The sequence below is a fragment of the Corythoichthys intestinalis genome, chromosome 4, assembly GCF_030265065.1.
Source record: "Corythoichthys intestinalis isolate RoL2023-P3 chromosome 4, ASM3026506v1, whole genome shotgun sequence".
Lineage (NCBI taxonomy): Eukaryota > Metazoa > Chordata > Actinopteri > Syngnathiformes > Syngnathidae > Corythoichthys > Corythoichthys intestinalis.
Genome location: NC_080398.1, coordinates 47,261,970 through 47,285,005, shown reverse-complemented (window position 1 = coordinate 47,285,005; position 23,036 = coordinate 47,261,970). Strand labels below are relative to the sequence as shown.

At 39.3% G+C, this 23,036-nt stretch overlaps 1 protein-coding gene across 3 annotated transcripts in view; it reads right to left on the bottom strand.

Annotated features, from left to right (window-relative positions):
- Positions 1-23,036, bottom strand: part of LOC130914616 (F-actin-uncapping protein LRRC16A-like) — a 114,442-nt gene that overhangs the window by 77,626 nt on the left and 13,780 nt on the right. The window lies entirely within an intron of this gene.

Sequence of the window (23,036 nt, the reverse complement as noted above, 5' to 3'; positions counted from 1 at the left end):
GAGAGAAAATAGAGGGGAAAAAGATGAGTCTATGCCTGTAAAAATATGTTCTTTAGCAGTAAATACACTGTGTGAACACACTAAAAAGGAAGTGACACATAAGACAAGGGAGCTCTTCTGTTGACTCATCAGGAGAAAAATGCTCATGACAGGGAAAAATCTTGTCAGAGAAAAAAAAAGCCTGATATTCTTTAAGTTTTTGTTCAACACCTACTATGGTTTACTGCCAATATGTACTAACATTCACATTTTCTCGGTTTTGCTTCAAACTACACAGGAAACATGAGAATGAGCAAACATAAATGGAACACATACACTTAACATTCCTATGCAGACAATCCGCCTTGAAAGGTCATTGTATGCCATTGACATGCTGACAGAGTATGAAATTGCTATAAGGAGGATTTCAAAAACAGTATTATTTTGTCTTTTTGTCCTATAATTTTGTATATTGTAATTATTGGTGACATTCTGATCTGAAACGAAAGCTGCTTCCATCGAGTAAATGACCTTTGGAACAATTGCAACTGCAGTCTTTGTGGAACAATCAGCCAAAGCACGCACTTTAAATGTACTAAGCCAAACTGTATGTTCTGATGACTTTATCTTTGTCCTCCAGATATTTCCTTTTACAAAAATTAGATAATTCCAGATAACCTTTAAATACATTACAGAAATTCTCAGAACAAATGCTCAGAAGCAATTTTATCCTTCAAAGATCTAATGTTTAGAAGTTGACCCCCCACTCTAACTTAAGACACAGAGTGCCTTGGCGAGACTAGAAAATGAAATAGGCCAACATAATTGTTCTTTACAGCTCTCTGGCATAGTTCATACATTGCACTCATATATATGAAGCAAATACAAAAGAGGACAAGATGGCAGAGATGTGAGGGACTAGGTAGGAAACACATCAGGGTATACAGAGATGTATGTAAGAGGGATTGACAGGCCTGTAAGCCTTAACATTATTTTTATGTTATAAAAACAGTTGTACGTGCTTTGTACAAATCAGCTTCATTTTATCCATCTTATTTCGAAAAGGTTGACTACAACTAATTTTGCAAAACATAACTGGTTCTATACACATAGTGGGCTTGTTGGATGAATGGATCCTTCCAATAGACCAATAGCCGTCTTATCCTTTTTACACAGTCAGATTTCTTTCCCAAACGCAATCATACTGCATGTATTATTCACATCTACCAAACAATTACATTGACTCCTTTGGATTAAATGTGACTGTACTGGTAGTATAATAGTATCAATTTCCACTAAATGCTACATTAAACATTGCCTAGTGACTGGTGACCAGGCTCAGGCATAGCGCAAAATAATATGTGGTTTGCTTCACCCTGTCAACTCATGACCCTAATGCACATGGCTAAAATTTTGAAAACACATCTTAGATGATGACGAAGAGCATAAAAGCAAGTTTTCTACAGCTCAGACTCCCCCTCCCACCCTAATCCATGACACATGACTGCTTCTCGGCACATTCCCAGCAATGAGCTTATTCCATCTGCCTTCAAGAGTGGACAACACCATAGCACGTGGAGCTTTTCCAACAACTCCCCTATTTGCCTTAACAAACGGTTTTTAGTAGGGATGTCCTGATCGCATATTTTTGCATTTGAGTCCTAAGCACCTGATTTTGAGACTGCCGATAGCGAGTCCCGATCCGCTACCAGGAAAAAAAAAATTGTAAAAAAGTTTATGTTTAACATATTACAGTACTGTACTGTTCACAGTACTTCCTCCTGCGCTATTTCCAGGAGTGTTGCAGAGTATAAAACGTATATATTTTTGTTTCTTTTGGCAGTACCATTGTATTTCAGGATGATTTTGTTACTTTTTAGCCATTAAAAAATAAAACATATATCAATTTTTTTGAAAAATTAAAAACCCGATCCTTTTCACCCGATTCCGATCCTCTGAAAAATGGCGAGATCGGACCAATTTCCGATCACGTGATCAGATCGGGGACATCTCTAATTTTAGGCCCCCTCTTCAGCGTATGATTTCACACTGGTAGTCACTATCCCACTTTGAGCACCACACAAGCAACCAGAAGACTGCAGTATTGGAGCATGTCTGCAAGACCAGAACATCCGCCATTACACACTTTTTCATAAATAATGTGAGCCAGCAGTTATGTGCATCACTCATTATTAGTCTTTGCTCCAACACATTAGTGACCTACTATCAGATTCCCCAATCCATTGTCAGTTGTGGTTTTCATTACACAGTAGTGTATATGTGCTACGACATTTAAAAAAATGACAATTCACTTTAGATAGACAAACTAGTAACACTTGTTTTACCAAGCGAAATTTTAATGCGCTCCAGATAACACTTATGTGCACTCAACAAACTTGGAAAGCCAAATTTTACTGAGGAATCAAATCTCTGCGATTGGCTGGCAACCAGTTCAGGGTGTACCCCGCTTCCTGCCCAGGGCTAGCTGGGATAGGCTCCAGCACACCAGCGACCCTCATGAGGATAGGCGGTTCAGTGGATGAATGAATGACTCTAATCTTGAAAAAACTGAAACGTTAATACAGTTTGTTTTTGCTCTATGGGGTGCTTAAAATGTTAGCCTCTGCCTCTGAGTGCTATAGTGGAAATATGAATATGAATGAAAAACCCTTTAACCCTTATTAAAGAGACAAAAACAGACAGACTCCATTCACAGCACCAGCATGCCTTCATTCTCATTTTTGTCAAACTGTCAACCGCTTATGACGCACACAATGGGTTTCTATGGTAACAATTCAGTAAGGGTAATACACAAATTTGTGAACACAAACTGTATTTTGATTGACACCGAGTCACGCATGAAAGTGCGGTGCCAAGTCTTCCCTGTGAATATCAATGAGCCTTCGCTTCAATGAACATCTCATCTTGATGTCCTATAGTAGTGCCGAAATCGCTACAGGAACTCTGGAAGTACAGCAAGTGTTTCATCAGTACCCTTTCAGCTGTGAAACAAATGCGCAAGGAAAATTTCCCCGCCATTTATACCCCTTCTTCTTGGGAAATGCTTTTATCTCACCATCATTTTTAGGGTTCCATTCATGCTCCAGTATTTGGATCTATCACACTATTTAGTACAACTTCGCATACTAGAGATTCCAAAATACAAAAACATACTGGATGTAATTGTCAGATTTGATTAGTTAACCATAAAAAAAACCACACGTACTGTATACGAAAAAGTGACGTGATCTACTACTCACACAAAAAAAAGTATGAATAGATTACATCTAGACAATTCTGACTTAGAGCAAAAGTTTTCAGGTCTTTTAAAATACAGTGGGGCAAATAAGTATTTAGTCAACCACTAATTGTGCAAGTTCTCCCACTTGAAAATATTACAGAGCCCTGTAATTGTCAACATGGTTAAACCTCAAACATGAGAGACAGAATGTGGGGAAAAAAAAAACAGAAAATCACATTGTTTGATTTTTGAAGAATTTTATTTGCAAATCATGGTGGAAAATAAGTATTTGGTCAATACCAAAAGTTCATCTCAATACTTTGTTGTGTACCCTTTGTTGGCAATAACGGAGGCCAAACGTTTTCTGTAACTCTTCACAAGCTTTTCACACATTGTTGCTGGTATTTTGGCCCATTCCTCCATGCAGATCTCCTCTAGAGCAGTGATGTTTTGGGGCTGTCATTGGGCAACATGGACTTTCAACTCCCTCCACAGATTTTCTATGAGGTTGAGATCTGGAGACTGGCTAGGCCACTCCAGGACCTTGAAATGCTTCTTACGAAGCCACTCCTTTGTTGCCCTGGCTGTGTGTTTGGGATCATTGTCATGCTGAAAGACCCAGCCACGTCTCATCTTCAATGCCCTTGCTGATGGAAGGAGATTTTCACTCAAAATCTCTCGATACATGGACCCATTCATTCTTTCCTTTACACAGATCAGTCGTCCTGGTCCCTTTGCAGAAAAACAGCCCCAAAGCATGATGTTTCCACCCCCATGCTTCACAGTGGGTATGGTGCAATTCAGTATTCTTTTTCCTCCAAACAAGAGAACCTGTGTTTCTACCAAAAAGTTCTATTTTGGTTTCATCTGACCATAACACATTCTCCCAGTCTTCTTCTGGATCATCCAAATGCTCTCTAGCGAACCGCAGACGGGCCTGGACGTGTACTTTCTTCAGCAGGGGGACACGTCTGGCAGTGCAGGATTTTAGTTCCTGGCGGCGCATTGTGTTACTGATAGTAGCCTTTGTTACTGTGGTCCCAGCTCTCTGTTGGTCATTCACTAGGTCCCCCCGTGTGGTTCTGAGATTTTTTCTCCCCGTTCTTGTTATCATTTTGACGCCACGGGGTGAGGAGGGAGTTGAAAGTCCATGTTGCCCAACGACAGCCCCAAAACATCACTGCTCTAGAGGAGATCTGCATGGAGGAATGGGCCAAAATACCAGCAACAGTGTGTGAAAAGCTTGTGAAGAGTTACAGAAAACGTTTGGCCTCCGTTATTGCCAACAAAGGGTACATAACAAAGTATTGAGATGAACTTTTGGTATAGACCAAATACTTATTTTCCACCATGATTTGCATATAAATTCTTCAAAAATCAAACAATGTGATTGTCTGTTTTTTTTTTTTTTCCACATTCTGTATCTCATGGTTGAGGTTTACCCATGTTGACAATTACAGGCCTCTCTAATATTTTCAAGTGGGAGAACTTGCACAATTAGTGGTTGACTAAATACTTATTTGCCCCACTGTGTGTGTGTATATATATATATATATATATATAAAAATTTGAAAATGCAGTTTTTCAAGAGAATAGCTGATAACCTATCCATAACATTGTTAATCCTTCCTTCTCACCAAAAGCATACTTAAATGGAGGATACACTGTATACTGTGCAAATGAATAAGTAATATATTATAAAAATCAAATTACTGTAGCAATCTGCACTTTCTTCCTTATCCTTATTTTTTAAAATTAAGTAAGTTGTGCAAAAATGATTGTGATTCTATCTTTTCTTGACATACTGTATCACTTCTCCAATTCCTTGTCTTAGAAAATACATGCGGAAAAAAATTTCCTTTGGCGTGAATGTGAAAGATTCTTTGTCTTTCAATGTGTGCCCTGCGAATCGCTGGCAACCACTCTAGCGTGTTTCCTGCCTCTTGCCCTAAATCAGCTGGGATAGACTCCAGCACACTTGCAGCCCTACTGAGGATAAGCAGTTGCGAACATGGGTGGATGATGAACACTTGTGTTCTCGAATTATAGTTTCTATGAATGATAGATAGCTCGTATGAATATGTAAGAAATGAGCAGAAACGGAGGATATCACACACCAAATAGATAAAAGCTGCTTTGCTAATTGTGAATAATCAGAATGATGTAACACAGAGCAAAAGCATAGCCTGTATTTGGGCTTCAACTAAGAATTTAAATTGCAAAGAAAGGCTATAATGGGAAGGACTGATTATTATTAAAGAGAACACAAAGGAAATCAACCCTGCACGTTTCATTAATACTGCCCCAACATCTTGGTAAAACCTAAGCACATAATTTAAATCCAGTCACTTCATGCAGCTGCGATCGAAGCACCAATTTGAGTTTTCCAGCCAAGTGCATGTAGCCAGTGTGAAATTATTCTAAAGAAGGAACTCCACTTTTATGTCTACTCACTCATATGCATATGCATACTAAGCATTTTATTAAAAACAATCCCAAATAAGTGGTTCTATTTAGTGTATTACCTTTAAAATAGTGATTCCAATCCAGGTGACATGAGAGCTCAATTGGGAATTACAATTTTTAATTTTAGTTTTAATTATCTATTTGTTACTTTATTTAAATGAAATGCTCTTCCTTGAGATGGTAGTCACTATGACTTATCGTGTTGCTTGAAAGGCAACAGGATAAGTCATGGCTTCCAGTTTTCAGTTTTGTGTTCTATCAAGCACAGGCAAATTTTAGGTGCCTTTACTTTTTGTGATGGTGTCTCAGTAGAATATATCTGCTTATTCGGTGTTGGACAGAGTAAAACTGAACAGAAAATCCCCCAAACTTGTGGAAGAGGCCATCATAAATTATTGTAGTGCACTGAAATTACCTCTGCTGCGGCAAGGAAATGCAGATCACTTTTCCAGCCTGCACTGTCAGCATCGACAATATTTGTGCCTTACTACTAAATAGCAACTGTTTTTCTTGTTTTTCTCTAAGGCCACCTTTAGTTAGTCATTCAATCATTAAGAAGCTTCTAAATTTAATTGCTTGTTTAATTTAGTTGTCACTAGAGGTGACAATCTTGGGGCACCTAACGATTGGACTGTAATACAGAGGCTACGATTTGATTATAAATCGATTATAGATGCCCCCCCCCCCCCCCCCCCCCCCCCCCCGCTATTAGCTGCTTTTAATGTTTCGTGCATTAGTTATAAAAATTGTAGAAAAATCCTCTCAGGCTGAAATAAACTACTATTTCAGTACCAAGTTAACAGTTCAAAAATAAATAAAATGCTCAAGTCCCCATTCTGTGTCAGCAGCTTTAAACTACATTAGAATAATTTAATGTAGTGAATCAACCGTTAAAGTTGTTAAAATGGCTCCCTTTATTTCATAATTTCCCTTCTGTCTACTTTCGACATGTGAAAGTTTTAAAAGTGTTTCATCATTTAAAGACAGATTCAAGTCAAAATTTTGCCGGTTTAGGAGTATTTTAGATAAAAAGTTAATTAGGTTCGCTCGGAAGATTCGCTACAACAGCCTTCCAGAGAAGTCTACAGCTTTAAGATGGCGGCTGTTTACTAACGACAATGAGTCTGTCATTTCGCAATTAGTTTTCTATACATATGCTAACGCCGCAGAATCTGTCATTTCACATCTAGTCTTATATATATGTGATATCTACTGTAGCATTATGTGGGCGTAGTTTGTAGCAGCTGTCGGCCGCAGTCAGGTATTATTGTTTTTTTATCTAGCGGCATGAGTTGAGCTTGATGTTCCAAGATAGTGTGGCTGCAGCAAGTCTATCTCAATACCCTGTGCCGCTCGTGTTTACTCTCGGTCCGTTCCTCATTGTGTCCCGAAGACCGTGCTGACTGTGTTTTCGTTCCGCTTTACTTGGCATATTTCAATAATCGGAACTTGGGATGTTTGTGAATCGTTCTTGACTCTTCCACGGCCGAATCGCGAATAATCTAAGAATCAGAAATTTCGCACACCTCTGGTTGTCACAATACTCTTGTTTATGGTATTTCAAAAACGTTTGTCAGAGCAGAATAGATCCATTTACAGAGTTACCTAGAGCTGCACAATATATAATTTGAACATCGCCATCGCGATGTGAGCATGCGCAATAGTCTCATCGCAGGACGTGCTATTGTTTTTTTTTTTCCTTAAGTAGTGAACTTGTTTTGTTTCATAAAAGCAGTAAATGTGCAGAGACATGGCCACCTGTATCCCTTTCATAAACCGCAATCTTCATTATTCACAGATAAATCCCCTTTGCCTGGTTTGAACGATATTATATGTAGGAGTGGGAACCTCTTGGTACCTCACGATACGATATGATTAGTGATACAAAGCTTACGATAATGATCTCACGATATGGCGATACAACGATTATCGATACATTGGTCAGGAAATCAAGATATTCTAAAAAATGACTAATAAACAGAAAAACAAGCTTCTGTTGTAAACTGGAATGAGTTTACCACTAGTAGACATCCAATCCATTTGAAATGGGAGAGTGGCAGCAAATCAACATTCGTTCATTCGCTGCCATCCCTCCCACTTCAAACGAATTGAACGTCTATGGCCATCAGTGGCAGCCAATGCTAGGCAACAAGGTAATTGATTTTGAGTCACTTCCTGTTGATTTCGAGTCCTTTATGTGTCACTTCCTGTTGATTTTGGGTTACGGAACAGGAAGTGGCCCAGGAATCTCCCAAATTAATAGGCAGTGACTCAAACTCAACAGGAAGCGACCTGTAAATGCACTAAAATGAACAGAAATTGACTTGTAAATGGCCTGGAAATCTGAAAGAGTGAATGCTCTGGTTTCGAATAAATGAACGTTCGTTCGACCCTCCCAGTCTAAATGGATTGGGCGTCGAGCGCCATAGAGTTAACTGAGACACTATTACAGTTGAAGACTTTGATAGCAACTTGTTGGTTCCTTTTTTTTTTTTTTTAACATTGACAGCTTTTTAAAACGATATCTCAATTCTTGGCAGGTGCATATCGATAACATTTTGGGATGCAAAGTATCACAAAATATCACCATTTCGATATTTTGTCACACCCCTAATTATATGAATATAATGGGACTCAATCAAAGTCTTCCCAAAAATCCATTCAAGTTATTTGGTGAAAATTACTTTAGTTTTAAGATCACAATATATCGCAAACCCCCAAAAAGTCAGTTTTCCAATATCATTCAACCCGAGCGTCACCTTTAATTTTCCTTGAACCTTTTTATCATGGTTACACATACTAGTGCCCTTGGCACCTGCCTTTCAGACGAAAGCCGGTTTGACAAACAAATCCTGGTAAATTCCCGTGTAATATGACGCAGGATTTACTTGCATCATTGCCCGGGAATGATGTGGGTTGGACACTTTCACAGACTTGTCCCGTGTTGCCCGCTGGCACTCTCTGGGCGGGGAGAGCTGCTGGCGCGATTTTATAACCCGGACATTTTTGGCCAGCATCGGCTGTCACAATGTTGAAATTGCGTTTTGTTACAGAGCCGGTTGTGGGAGCGTTCCTGACGTCGTAACTGCAACCAGTTCGGGCTCATCAAGACTGTATTCAAGCCCAGGCGATCCAAGAGAAGGGTGCCGAGATATTAACTTGCTTGGCGCCATTTGACACCTCGTACTCTCGAATTTCTTTTATTTGTTTTTGTTGTCATATCAGCTCTCTGCCTAATGCTTAGGTTAGTATTATTGATCCCCGTCGACCTACTGTCACCGACCCATTGTGTTATACCCCCTTTTCCGCGATCGCGTGTATTTTTGTTTGTATTTAATAAACCCTTGAACGCTTCCCTACATTGTTTTCTGATTTGGGGTACACCCTTGTTTCCGCAGTTGCGGGCCCAAAAATAGGCAACAAAAAAAACCACACATTTCCAAAGATGGACGATGGACTCTCATCCACGGCTCCACGAGCCAGTAGCAATTTAATTCCGTAATGTTTTCAGTTTAATTTAGCTATTTCCAACTTGATATGTTGATAATTGCGATGTATGTTTACCGCTTTTCGACTTACTGCGAAGAAAGGAAGTGACGATCGGCCCGTCATGATATTTATGTCATCAGCCATCGTGCTGTGACCCAAGACTTTAACGCTTGCTTTCACATATGCCTCGTCCCAGGAAAGTCCCGGACATTATACCAAAATGCGACTCGTTAAATATCCCCATAATCTCCGTGTCAGTTGACCTGGGAAATTGGTTTTACATACAAGGCCTGCCTGTTTAAATCCCAGGATTTTAACAGTGTTTAGGGGTATGTGAAAAGGGCTGTAGTGTTTAAAATGCAAAATCGGTCATTGCCGTTTGTGTCAGGTTGGATAAATCACATGACATGACACAATGAATTACTCTATTTTATTTATTCTATTCTAAGCAAAATTAACTGTACATTTAACTGTTACTTGTTTGCTGGATTTGATCATGGGTGTGGCTAGTTAGTAGATAAACTGATTTTATGGGAAGTTATGTGAGCACGCTTGTGTGTGTGAAAGCCTTGAGTAAGTCAGGCTCCAAATAAAGTCCATATATGGGAAAATTTGCTGTCAGGATCTGCTCAACATTGAACAAGCAGATACTCTGATCTCAAGACAGAGGATTTTTTTTCATACACTAAATTTATTTTCTACCAGATTGTGACGTTCACCGCAAAAGTTCTCTTCATTTTCAACCAAAACTCCAGTCATCAGCATAAACTCTTCCTTAATTATGCCTGCAGCAGAGCAGAGAGACCAATTTTATTTTATCACTGCCTTGTTTGATGATTATAGGGAGGAACAAAGGGGTGCAACTGTTACTTCCTTATCTGATCAGTTGTTCTCACCAGGCTACAGCTGTGGGAAGCAAATCCATGAATAAAAGCGGAGTCTCAGTTTTTATGCAAACCACTGAAAAAAAATGGCTGAAGGCATTTGAAAAGTTAATCAGAAACTATATAGAGTCCAAATTAGGTGGCTCACAAGCAGTGCTTCTCTCAAATGAAGTTTGCTTTCTCATAGAAATGTTCCGATGCAGTAAAATCCCATGAGTACATTCGTAGGAAATTATGAAATGATAAACCCAGGCGGCACGGTGGCAGAGTGGTTAGCATGTCTGCCTCACAGTTCTGAGATCAAGGGTTCAATCACGGGCTCTGGCCTTCTTGTGTGGAGTTTGCATGTTCTCCCCGTGTCTGTGGGGTTTTCTCCTGGTACTCCAGTTTGCCCCCACATCCCAAAAACATGCATAGTAGATTGAAGGAACACTTTAAATTGTCCCTAAGAATGAGTGTGTGTGCAAATGGTGGTCCGTGTCCTGCAATTGGCTGGCAACTTAACCAGCCAGTCCCCCGCCTACTGCCGATAGTTAGCTGTGATTGGCTCCAGCACCACTGTGACCCTCGTGAGGATAAACAGCTTGGAAAATGAATGAATGAATATTGACCATTCTGATTGACATATTTGACATTGTTGTGATGCACTGACATAGAAATTCTTGGACAAAATTGAAAACCCTTAATGAGGAAATAAAAGCCAAAACAGTGACACGGGGAAAAATGTTAATACCTTAACTTCATGCTTTACCATTCTTTTGCGGGATTATTTTGTGCACTTTGACAAACTTGTACTGCATAGGCATGATCTCCATGCTGTCATAGCAAATTCATGGCGCTTTAAGCCCCCAAACTATTTTTAATTTGTCCGTTTTACACTGGAGACCCCCGTTTACAGATGTCGCGCAACTGCTTTTGTTTCAACCCAGCCATAAAAAGAATTATATTTATTATTCAAAATGTTTGTCATTTTTATCTTAGACTCATTAATTGATGTCTAATATTTAGTTTAAAAAAAAAAAAAAAAAACGACTTTAAAAAATTATTCACTCGCAAATTTTAAACTTTTAAACAAATTACGTCACATTGAAAAAATTAGGCTACGTTCATACTACAGGTCTTAATGCACGAATCCGATTTTTTGTCATATCCGTTTTTTTGGCGTGCCCGTTCAGATTGCCTTTGTCCATTGAGACCATTCAAGTATTACGCATGCGCACTAATTCGCAGTCCGACACGCGCTGAACAAGACGACCCGCATGCGCAGAAGCATCAAAACAAATGACACACGTCATCCGTCATTCCAGGGATATCATATTTTGCTTTTCAAAAGGAGGACACAAATAACAGACATAAATAATCCCCGTTTAGGCTTATATTCAAAGTTTATATGGATCAATAGCATGCACGCACTGTCCGTGCACGTCACACACATATGGGCAGTTTGCCCCGACTCTCTCTCGGCCGTGTAAGCAATGTTAAAATATATTGCTCACTTGTAACAGAGAAAACTGAGCATTCTCACCCATTTTTATTTTTTATGACTGTTGTGAAGCCCAGCCCTTCCCCGAAAGCCGTGTTCACTGCAAGCTAGGCGCTAATAACGCACAGGTGCATCGCTACGGTAACGACTCTCTCGCTATTTGATGACGTAATTGCTGCATGAAATCCGATTTGCGGGACTGGACAGTACAGACCACAGCGACAGTCTGGAAAAATGTGGCCCAGATCGGATTTAGACCACATACGAAAGTGACCCAGATCGGATTTGAAATGGTCCCGTTCTATGCGACTTGTCACGTTCAGACCGTCAAGTTAATGCCTCACTCGAGTCGGAAAAACACGAAAAAATCGGATTCGTGCATTAAGACCTGTAGTATGAACGTAGCCTTAGTGTCTGTAAATAAGTCACGGATATCTACCTCATAACTATCGCTTAATTGTATTTTTTGTTACTGTCGCATTTTCCCCAATATCTTAAATGATAAATAATCGATCCAAACAAAGAAAAATTGAAAAAAAACATGTTTAAAAGGGTAAATATATGAAAAAGAAAATCTTGACCACTCCTTGATGTCTGGGATTTCTGCATGGCGACCCTTGTTATATGACCATGTTTCACCCATAAACTCCACCAAAAATCTGGCTGTGGCCATTCACAGCTGTGTCTTGACACTTGGTGATACATGCTACATGGAGTTTTTGGATCGAAACAGGGTAAGTATGCGATAATATGTCGTTAAAATCATGGCGTGCTCTGTCATGCTCTCACCTCCAGTTAGGGCAATTAGGGTTTTGCTGTTTAATTTTTTTTTTTTTTTAAATGCCCTCCTGTTCAAAAATGTTCTTCCTCCAGAAAATTGAGATTTTAAGCTTTCCAATGATGTATCACACATGCATTTAGGACAATTTTGAAATTTGGCCAAATTGGAGGTCTCAGAGCAGAACTTCAAGTACCCTGAGTGTTTTCCGCCATATATATATTTTGAACAAAATTTAGTTCCAGCTTTTGACTTTCTGTTTCGTCCTCGGTTATCTCATTCAGTTTCTGACATGAGTTTTCATATCGGTGCATCCCAAATTTAAACTTTTAATTACGAAATGCTTTATGATTGTTTTATTATTCTATGTAATAAAATGAAGTAAAATAAAATGATGTGTATTTCTCCCTCTAAAGTCTAAAATGCAGTAAATAATCAAATCTTTGGCGCATCACTGGTTGTACATTTTTTAAAGAATTAAATAAAAACTATTGTCTGCTTGCTGAACACTATTAAACTGTGTAAATATTCCAAAAATCCAAGTTGTCTATCCAGCATTGCATATCAATGTTTTATGGCACCGGATGCTAATAAAACAGATCAAGGAGCTTCAATTTCGAATCGTACTAGCCTGCAGGGAGTTCTGTAAGAACGCTGTGTGTGTTTTGGTTACAAAGATAAGGAACAATCACAATCATTCATCAGCATACCAGCCAGACTCTGTAGGGGGGGGAGGTCTATGTGTAAAGCAGCTCTGCATGCTAGCCAAGATTTCTTGGTAAATAATAAGAGCACAGCTCGTAGAGATGGTAGGGATAAATTGCAAGAAAGCATTCTGTTAATTTATTGTGCAAACTATTTAAAAAATGCAGAGGAGAACACTTTAGGTTGGACACAGTGCTTTTATGAAGAAGACAGTTGGGAAATGTGTCAAAGGAAGAAATAGCAGAACCAAAGTGAGCATAAAAATAAAGGAGGGGGAGGGAGGGGAATCTCTTTCTGATGTTGGCAGCACAGCATAGGTTTCCCTCTAGAGTAGGCAGATAACATCAGCCACCACCAATAAAACAGATTAGTACAACTATTTTTGTGAAGGAAAACAGTTATGTATAATAAAGCCTTAAGCCAACCACCAAAACTAAACGGCAAATCTTAAACCTTCAGGGGACCACCAACTCCTCAATACAATTTTTTCTCCAAATAATAGCCCTACAGTTCAGTTGATCAAAGTACAGTTCAGTATAGTAAATTCCGATCTGGCTTTTTACAGCGGCTTGCCAATGCAAATAGTCTAACGCGATAGCAGCATGTTAGTGTATAACACATTAAGGAGGAACATGACACGGTACAGTGCTATGTGCTGTCAGTACACGTGAACAACAAATACATTTTTGAATCCCCTCTCGGCATAATAAACAGTACGTTATAAATAGTGCTTTTTTATTATCATCCTTATCTATTGAAACGCAGAAGTGACAATCATGTCCTACTAATAACAGACAATATTGTGTCTAACTACTCAACACTGCCATGGCGGTTTTGCCAGAATTATTGATTAATGGATTGTTACAAATTTGGAGGTAAAGAGAAGAGCACTAAGCGGCTTCCACGAACTGTGACACTGTTGATTTAGTCATAAATGATATGTGATGTAAAAGGGAACAACTTGGAGTGGCTGTTGAACAAGGTCCACATCCACTTCTGGTATGGCACAGCTGAGGAATTGAAGGGTGTAAAAAATTCCATAAACAAGACATTGCTGTTGAGTGCTCTTAATCAAATGCACCAGAGGACATTCCAAGTGGACTTTCCTTCAATCTTGTCCAGATATCCTAGCTCCTTGTGTGTCCTTGTGGATTCACAGTGACTCATTAGCCAAAAATGAGATGAATGAAAATGTTAAAATATGCGTTAGAAAATTACGCCGCTATGGAAAAACATTGAACATTTCTAAATTTAAAAGGATGAATTTGAAGTAGGACAGCCTTCAGACGTCAATAAATTTCAGAATAAAAAGCATTACACCTAACGGTTTGCAGAGGACTAAAAAACCTGACGTATCCACAATTTGAATGAAAATCCCTGGGAACGACCCAGGAGGAGAGACTGTCTCTCAGCTGGCTTGGGAAGGCCTTGGGATCACCCCGGAGGAGTTAGTTGAAGTAGCTGAGGAGAAGGAAGTCCGGGCTTCCCTGCTAAAGCTGCAGCCCCCGCAACCCGACCCCGGATTATGCAGTAGATGATTGACTGACGGACCGATTATAGATAAATAAATAAATGAAATGACACATGCACCAAAAGCATATGACAGCGGATGGCCAGACTTCATTTCAGTTATTTTGCTGACAAAAAGTACAGCTAAACTTATGCCACTGGATCAACAGATCAACTGTTATGTTTTATCTTTTGGGTTTTATCTTTTGGGTTTCTCAGTTTTGACAGAAAGGCTCACACGCACAAATGACTAAACCCATTGCTTACGTATATGGCAGTCGGCATTGTTCACAAAAATCATTACGGTCAATCAATGCTGACTGTGACTACGACCTAAAAACCTAATTCAATGGCAGCCAATGAGATTATATTGTACCAACCACGGGATTTCTTAAGAAAACTTTGTTTTTTTGCATACCCATATCAACTACATACTAGCTGGTAGTGTTTGTAATAAATATATATATGGCAGAAAATACAGACAAGTCTGAAATATCAGTTTCTGCTCTTGTATCCCTCTTTAATATAAACTAAATAGGCCAAAAGAACTGTTGTGTTTCATAGAACAATATGTCTATATGCTGGCATAGCAGATTCATGGCGCATTAAGCCCCCGAACGATTTTTAATTTGTCAGTTTTACCCTGGAAACCCCCGTTTACAGAAGTCGCACATATTCAAAATGTCTGTCATTTTTAGCTTAGAATCATTAATTGTCTAATTTAAAGTAAAAAAAAAAAAAAAAAAAAAAAAATTTAAAAAAAATTTCACTCGCATATTTTAAACTTTTAAACAAATTATGTCACAATGAAAAAAATGGTGTCTGTAAAAAAGTCACGAATATCTACCTCATAACTATCGCTTAATTTTATTTTTTTTTTTTGTTACTGTCACATTTTCTCCGATATGTTAGATGATAAATAATCGATCCAAACAAAAGAAAAATTGGAAAAAAAAAAAAAAAAGTTTAAAACAGTAAATATATGAAAATGAACATATCGACCTCTCCTTGATGTCTGCGATTTCTGCATCGCGACTCATGTTATATTACCATGTTTCACCAATAAAATCTACCAAAAATCCGGCTGTGGCCATTCACAGCTGTGTCTTGACAGTCGATGATACATGCTACATGGAGTTTTTGGATCGAAAAGAGGCAAGTACGCTATAATATCTCGTTAAAATCATGGCGTCTTTAATTCTGCCCTCGCGTGCTCTCCCCTCCAGTCAGGGTTTTGCTGTTTAAATTTTTATTTTATTTTTTTTAAAAATGCCCTCCTGTTCAAAATGTTTCTTCCCCCAGAAGATTGAGGTTTTAAGCTTTCCAATGATGTATCACACATGCCTATAGGACAATTTTGAAATCTGGCCAAACTGGGGGTCTCAAAGCGAAACTTCAAGTCACCTGGGTGTTTTCGGCCATATATTACTTTAGTCAATTAGACTGGACTTCACTGAGCCACCATCCGTCGTCTTTTTGTCTATAAAATACAGTCACTCCTCGCGACTTCGCGGTTCATGTTTCAAGGATTTGGCGCATCGCGGAGTAGTCATCAAAAATAAAGATGAAAAAATACACATTGTTTCATTTTTTGTCGCAAAGACATTGTTTCACAGCAAGGCAAACATGACTCATGGGCTTTAGACATACCCACGGACACTCATACAAGGTGTGTGATTGACAAAATTGCTGCCTCTCCTATTAACCGACGAGACGGCCGATAAGTGTGGCTTCATCCTGTAAGGTGATTGGCTGGGCACCATCACTGCCTCCCCTATGCTGATTGACAAACAATAGAACAAATTGGGGTGGATTTATTCCGTGAACTGATTGGCTGCACATATCACAGCCTCGCCAGCCTCTTAGGGCCCAAGTACACCAGATGCATGATCGTTGCGGTGCCGGTCCGGTTCGGTGTTGACTGCGTGCCACGCAGTACGTCAAAAACAGGCAAATCATACCGGCTGCGGTCCACCAAACTCCGTTCCCTCGTGAGCTCTCGCGTGATCGCGCGCGATAATGTGGCATTTAAAACAACGACAAACACATGGAGTCTGTACTCATCAGAAAATCAGAGAGAGAGCACATTTTTTGCCTTGCAGTTTGATATTGTAACGTTTGCTAAGCGGAAGTTTGGCCGCGAAAACAACACGCAAGCTTCAACGCCTTTTTCCTCTTTTTCTTTATTAACTTCCCGCCACCTCACCAATGCAAAAACAACAACTACATACACTGACGCTATCTAGTCCACCAATCGGAGCGTCGTGCTGGTGCACCAGCACACCAATGACAGCCCCGCGTTGGTGCATAAATTAACCCACCGATGACAGCCCCGGTGACGCTACAATATTTTAGTTGTGTCTGTCTCTTAATTCCAGATTGACTGCATCATGTTGAGATCAGGGCTCCGTGTGTGGGGGGAAGCGGGGCTATTATGCCCTTGGTTGTGTCGGTGGGTTTATATCTTTGTGCACATTTAGAATTTATGGCACATAACATCTGATAGAGCTGTTATAAACAACTGTTAAATAATCTGTAATATTTATAAAATGGATAGCGAATTATATACTACATGAACTAAAAAACAGCATACTTAGAATTGGTGTCTGAACACTGCAGATTCCTGTGCCCAGCACAAACTGTTGGTTTTTCAATGAAAAGTCAAGTAAAATGTAGGAAAGAAAGAGAAACGTCTTGAATAGACCACCAGGTCGAAACTTGTGGGTGTCTCTTCATTCTCTTTCGTACTTTCCCCCCTCGACTCTGTATACAAACAGACATTGTGTGTGCGCCGGGCATGAGAATTTCTGCAGCGGAACCACTTCCAGACACGCTGCTGCTTTTTTTTTTCTCGCTCACAGTTGTCAGCACTCGTATGTTTGATATCATTGCCAGAAAAACACCTTGCAGCTTCGCAATGGTTTCAATTAGTCGTTCAGTTTATAGAGCAATTCATGAAAGCCCCGGTGCTTTCAGATGCTGTAAACTCATTGGATGCGTTGCAGAAAAGGCGCTATGTGGAAAAGCTTCAGTCTATTCATTCACCAGATCCATATTTGATGCCTAAATCGATATTTTTCGACCCGCTGTCTTTGCCCTCTCTGCCTGACATCTGCTACCCTGATATCTACAACTATCTTGTCCACACAAAATCAGCCTATTCTCACGAAAGTTTGAAAAACTTTAAGAGCAGCACTCTAAGCAACATTACCCTGTGTGATTTCTAAAATGGCGACAATCAAAAAAAAAAAAAAAAAAAAAGTTGACTGCGATAGCCGACGCTTCTAGGATAGGTGGATATTGGACTATTTCTTCAATAAAACACGCAACAACTGTGTCTGCCTCATTTGCAAAGAGACAGTCGCTGTTTTCAAAGAGTTCGATGTGACGCAATATTACTAAACAAGACACGCTGACATGTACGACAACATTACAGGGAAGATACACAGCGAGAAATTATAGCAACTTGAAGCTAGTTTATTTTTTCACAGCAGCAGTATTTCGCAAGAGTCCGAGTGTCGAAAGAGAAAACCACAAAGACGAGACTGTTGAAATTATGAATTAAAAAAAATAATAACGCAAATGCGACACACAGTAAATCAGCCAAGGCAGCCCCCTGCATTTTTACCACACCAAATCTGGCCCCCTTTGCAAAAGGTTTGGACACACCTGTTTAACTGATGATCCGTAGACGAGGCCAGCTTCTTTCACTTGATACCAGCTAAATATGATTCAAAATGTAATGATGGTGGAAGAAATAAGCATCTTGAATTTGAAACTGTATGTTGTCGGCGATTAGCCTCGCAATGATCTTAATTGTGGTTGTCAGCCCAAAACCCTCTAAATATATATTAAATGCATCTTACCAGATATAAAATGACTACTACATAATCCGTGGTAATCGTTTGGAGCCCAGTTTTCTCGTTGAATTGCAGCAGTCCATCTCGCTCTCCTCTCCGGGTCTCTCGGAATACAGTAGAACTTCAAGTCTCTCCGTCTATCTTCTCTGTTATTGCAACTAACCGCCACACACGCCTTCACCATTTTGATTATTAGTGTTAACGAGCAGAAAAACACGCCATAATAGGAGTAATCTACGTAGCGCTAATGCATCAACACGACGAATAGACGGACAATATGGCGTGGAGGCGTGGTTGTGACGTCATGTGAGTAGGGTCTATACAAACCAACATTGTGTGTGCGCCGGGCACGAGAATTTCTGTAGTGGAACCACTTCCAGACACGCTGCTGCTTTTTTTTTTTCTCGCTCACAGTTGTCAGCACTCGTGTGTTTGATATCATTGCCAGAAAAACACCTTGCAGCTTCGCTTTTAATGCTGTCCTTATATAACGATCTGCTGCATCGTATATCACTTTGTGACTTTCCACCTCCATGATGAAACGTTCTTCGTCCATGTTCGCTGGTGTTGAAACCGTGAATAAGCAACCGGGCTATTACGTCCAGGCCCAGCTCCACCCATTTTGTCGGATGCGTGCCTGGCAAAAATAGAAAATAGCCTATACCATCCGGCGGGCATGTGGCACGCCGGAGTTGGTTCGCAGTCAATCCGGTGCACTGACGCGGCCGGTATACGTTGACCAATTGGATATTATGGGAACGGATTGGCTCCGGCGCTATTTTTTACCGGAGTCGGACCGGAAACGCAACGATCATGCATCTGGTGTACTTGGGCCCTTACTTGTTCCTATCTCCAGTCCCAAGGAGGAATAACAACAAGAGGACCTCCCAGGTCATTTTCAGCAGTACTTTTCAACGTTTTTACCCACTTTGAGAGCTCTTAAAGTCCGCTACAAACCTCAACAACCTCCATGAGAACTTTAACCTTTTTACCATTTTTATCTGAAAATGGAGAACTCTATCCCCGCCAAACACGTCCAGCAACTCAAAGGGGATATTTAGTGTTACATTTCACCATTTTTACCCACTTTAAGTGCACCCAAAGCTCGCTACAAACTTCCAACACCTCACGAGGAGTTCCAGCAACTTTAACAGACAAAAGGACCGCTCTATCCCCTCCAAACACCTCCAGGACCTCTGGGGTCATTTTTAGTGTTACTTTTCACCATTTTGATCCACTTTGAGAGCACCCACAGCCTGCTACAAGCCTCCAACATTTCTGGCGAAATTGTAACTTTTATTTTACCCGCAAAAGAAACATCAAATCCCCACTACGCACTTTCTTCGCTCATGAGTGGACCTACACGACATGTAGGAGTTGTGCCAAGTTCTCCTCAACCATCATACAGGTACTGTGATTAATTCCTACTTCGCGGTTTTATACTTTTCATGTGGGGTTCTGATCCCCATTAACCACGAAAACTGAGGGACCACTGTAAACCAATGAAGCACAAAACACAATTTAATCCAAGTTTAAATCTTCCGCTGTTGGCCATGATGCCAGAGTCAGTAACAGGAAGTGATGTGAGAGAGAGAAAAAAAGTAACCGGAAGTGATGTATGAATTGGGAGGCAATTTAACAGTTTCAAGCCACACACTATGGGAAAGCTATTTTTTTCAGATTAAAAATGAATATCAAATTATCCTTTTAGCAGCTGTTGCATTTTGTTAATATAGTAACACAAAGCACATTCATATTATTGTATTTAACATATAGCCATTGCATTTTCAACACTGTTGACCTCTTTGGCTTTAGCTGATGGCACCATAGAGCAAATTAACCACCATGAAGCTTTTAACCATATCAAACTAAGTAGCTGCAGAACTTATTTGCTTCAAGAAGCTTCACTTGCCCATCACTACTCAATGTAATCTCACACTTCCCTTGGGAGACACAGACCTCTTCTGCCACCTGCTGTCTAAAATATTGTCGTCCAACATATTGTAGTGTAGCTATTAGTGCTTCATGCCTCCCAGCATGCATTGGGCAGAATGGATGGTTTGGAAAAAAAAAAAAAAAAAGTAAATATTCTGTGCTTATTATTTCTTCAGTTATGTCATTACTTGAGAGTTATGCCATTTAGTTCTTTTTGCTATGTGATAATTTTAGTTTCATGATTGCAACGTGAGTGTAACTGACACTTCAGTTAATGATCTGCTATTATTTGTCATCATTTGTGTCGAGTCTTCCTCTTACCAGTTTTAAATGCAAGTAGATTTTCACTTCCTAGTGAGCGCTACAATAATGCACTCGCTTACGCTACTAGCTACATGCCTGGCGTCACCACTCTTACAAGTAAAGCCGCTAGATCAGATAGCCGATTTGAAGCCATCAAACAATTCATAGGATTTTTTACCAATCCAGGTCTTCACAGATCAATGCACTTAGATCTCACGTGTCACAGACCGTTAACCAATTCAAATCGGTTTATCTTTACAACTATAGTTATAATGCCATTTTTCCCTTGGTACAATAAGTTCAACTGTGAATGTAACATAGTTTGTTTTTTTTAAATGAAATTTCATAATTCCTGATTTAGTCATTTTTATAATAACAGATCCATCACATTTATGTATACAAGATAGAAAGAAAATTCTGCAACTAAGGTTTGGTTTGCTCAAGTAACTGTGTGAACCATGAAAGTACATTAATTTCGGAGCTATTTTCAAAAGCTCCCTGGATGACAAAAATGACAAAAAGCCTACAGCACATGGGATAGTAAAGTGCTTATCAAAAGGAATTTAAATCGTGCAAGATACTTGCTCTTAAGCCTTTAAGGAACAGTTTTAGTGCCACTGACAAAAGAAGGAGGACATTACAGGTGGTCCTAAAGAATTGGGTCACTTTCATTTTCTCACTGCCCTTAATGACAGTCCTCCAGCGAGAAGAGAACATGACATGAAAGAAAAGTAGAGGCTTCAAACATAAGATCATTGCAAATCATGGTTTCAGACAGTTTTCTTTTGTATTTTGTGATTCAGTCAAATTAATGCAACAAGAAACTCTGGTTATCTTTCAATATTATTAAAACCTTTTTTCGCCTCAATCTCCTCCCAAAAATTGATCAATAGGCACTGATAAAGCACCACTGAGCAGTATCCATGAGTCGGTCACCAGACAAATATAAAATGTTTTAAATATAAAGAAAAATATAAATATATGCACTTGAAATGTGCCGGTTACCGGTTCCAAGGTATAACGTGGTATGAAAACATCACTATCACAGTTCCAAAACTACTAAAATTTTCCGTCATACCGTTCCTGCGGTATCAGCTATTTTTTTTGTACCAAAAGTGCAGGTAGAAATCCCTCGCTTGCAGCTGCAGGGGTCACCCCTTCCCCTCCGGTTGTTGCTCAGTGTATCAGCTGTGCTACATGATGGCAGGAGGAGGTTAAACACCGTAACTTTTTCCCCCATCGAAGAAACCGAAGTTGCTGGTATGGCAATACTTTGGCTACAGAAAAGTTACAGACGGCCTTGGCTTAGAGGAGGAGGGCCAACTAACATGTTTGCAGCTGCCAGAGGATGCAATGCCTCCATTATGATTTTGCATTTACACCATCTATCGCTTTATACAAACATTAAACGGTGTCATGAATGTTTCCCACCAGCTACCAGAGTTAACTCCAGCGTGGTTAGTGTGTCTAGCGGTGGTTAAACAAATACTATAGTGTAAACAAACTTGTTAACGAGGCAGATAACGTGGCTAATTAGCATGCCAAGACAGCTAACTAATTTCTTCTCTAACATTAGCCTACTTTTAAGTTTTCCGCCATTATAAACATCTGTTCAAAATAACATTTGCATAATACAGACTATGGTGATTTTTTTCCTCTCTGCCGACTGTCTGTGTTGAGAGAGAGATTATGTGTGTAGAATGTAGACATGATTCGAGTTATACACACATTTTAATGGAAAATTATTCAATTATATGCTCTGATGAAACTAAATGTTGAGCTGTGGCTGTGGGTTTAGGCTGACCTAAAGGACTGTATTTATTTTAATTTAATTTAGAACATTTTTTATTTAATTAAATTTATTTATTTTTTTATTTTAACACACATACTGTATATGTTTTTTTGAAAAATAAAAAATATGCTCAATGGGGAAAAAAAGGTGTTTTTTTGTTGTTGTCTTTTTTAAACCCAGACATCTCAAAATAACATGTTTTAAAGCTGTAATTGTAATACCATGAAATTGAGATATTTTTCCTTTAGGTTATCATACTGTAAGAATCTCAAACCGGGACATGCATAATATGTATACAGTATATAATGAACCGTAAATATACTGTATGGGGCTCTATTTTACATTTACTAAAAAATGTGTGAATAATTTAACTGTGAAACCATCCATTCAATTGCTCTAAAAAGGTTTAAATCAGTAAAACAATAACCGTTGAAGTACAGTATTTCAACTTTCTGCCAAGGAACATGTTATGTGTCCATGTGTTTTTATGTGTGTATATGTGTGTATGTGTTAGTCAATTTAATCTTTTCTGTATCAAACAGTAATATACACCATTTACAGTCGCTCATATTAAGCAAATAGTATGAGGCAAAAAGTAATGCCTTGAAACCT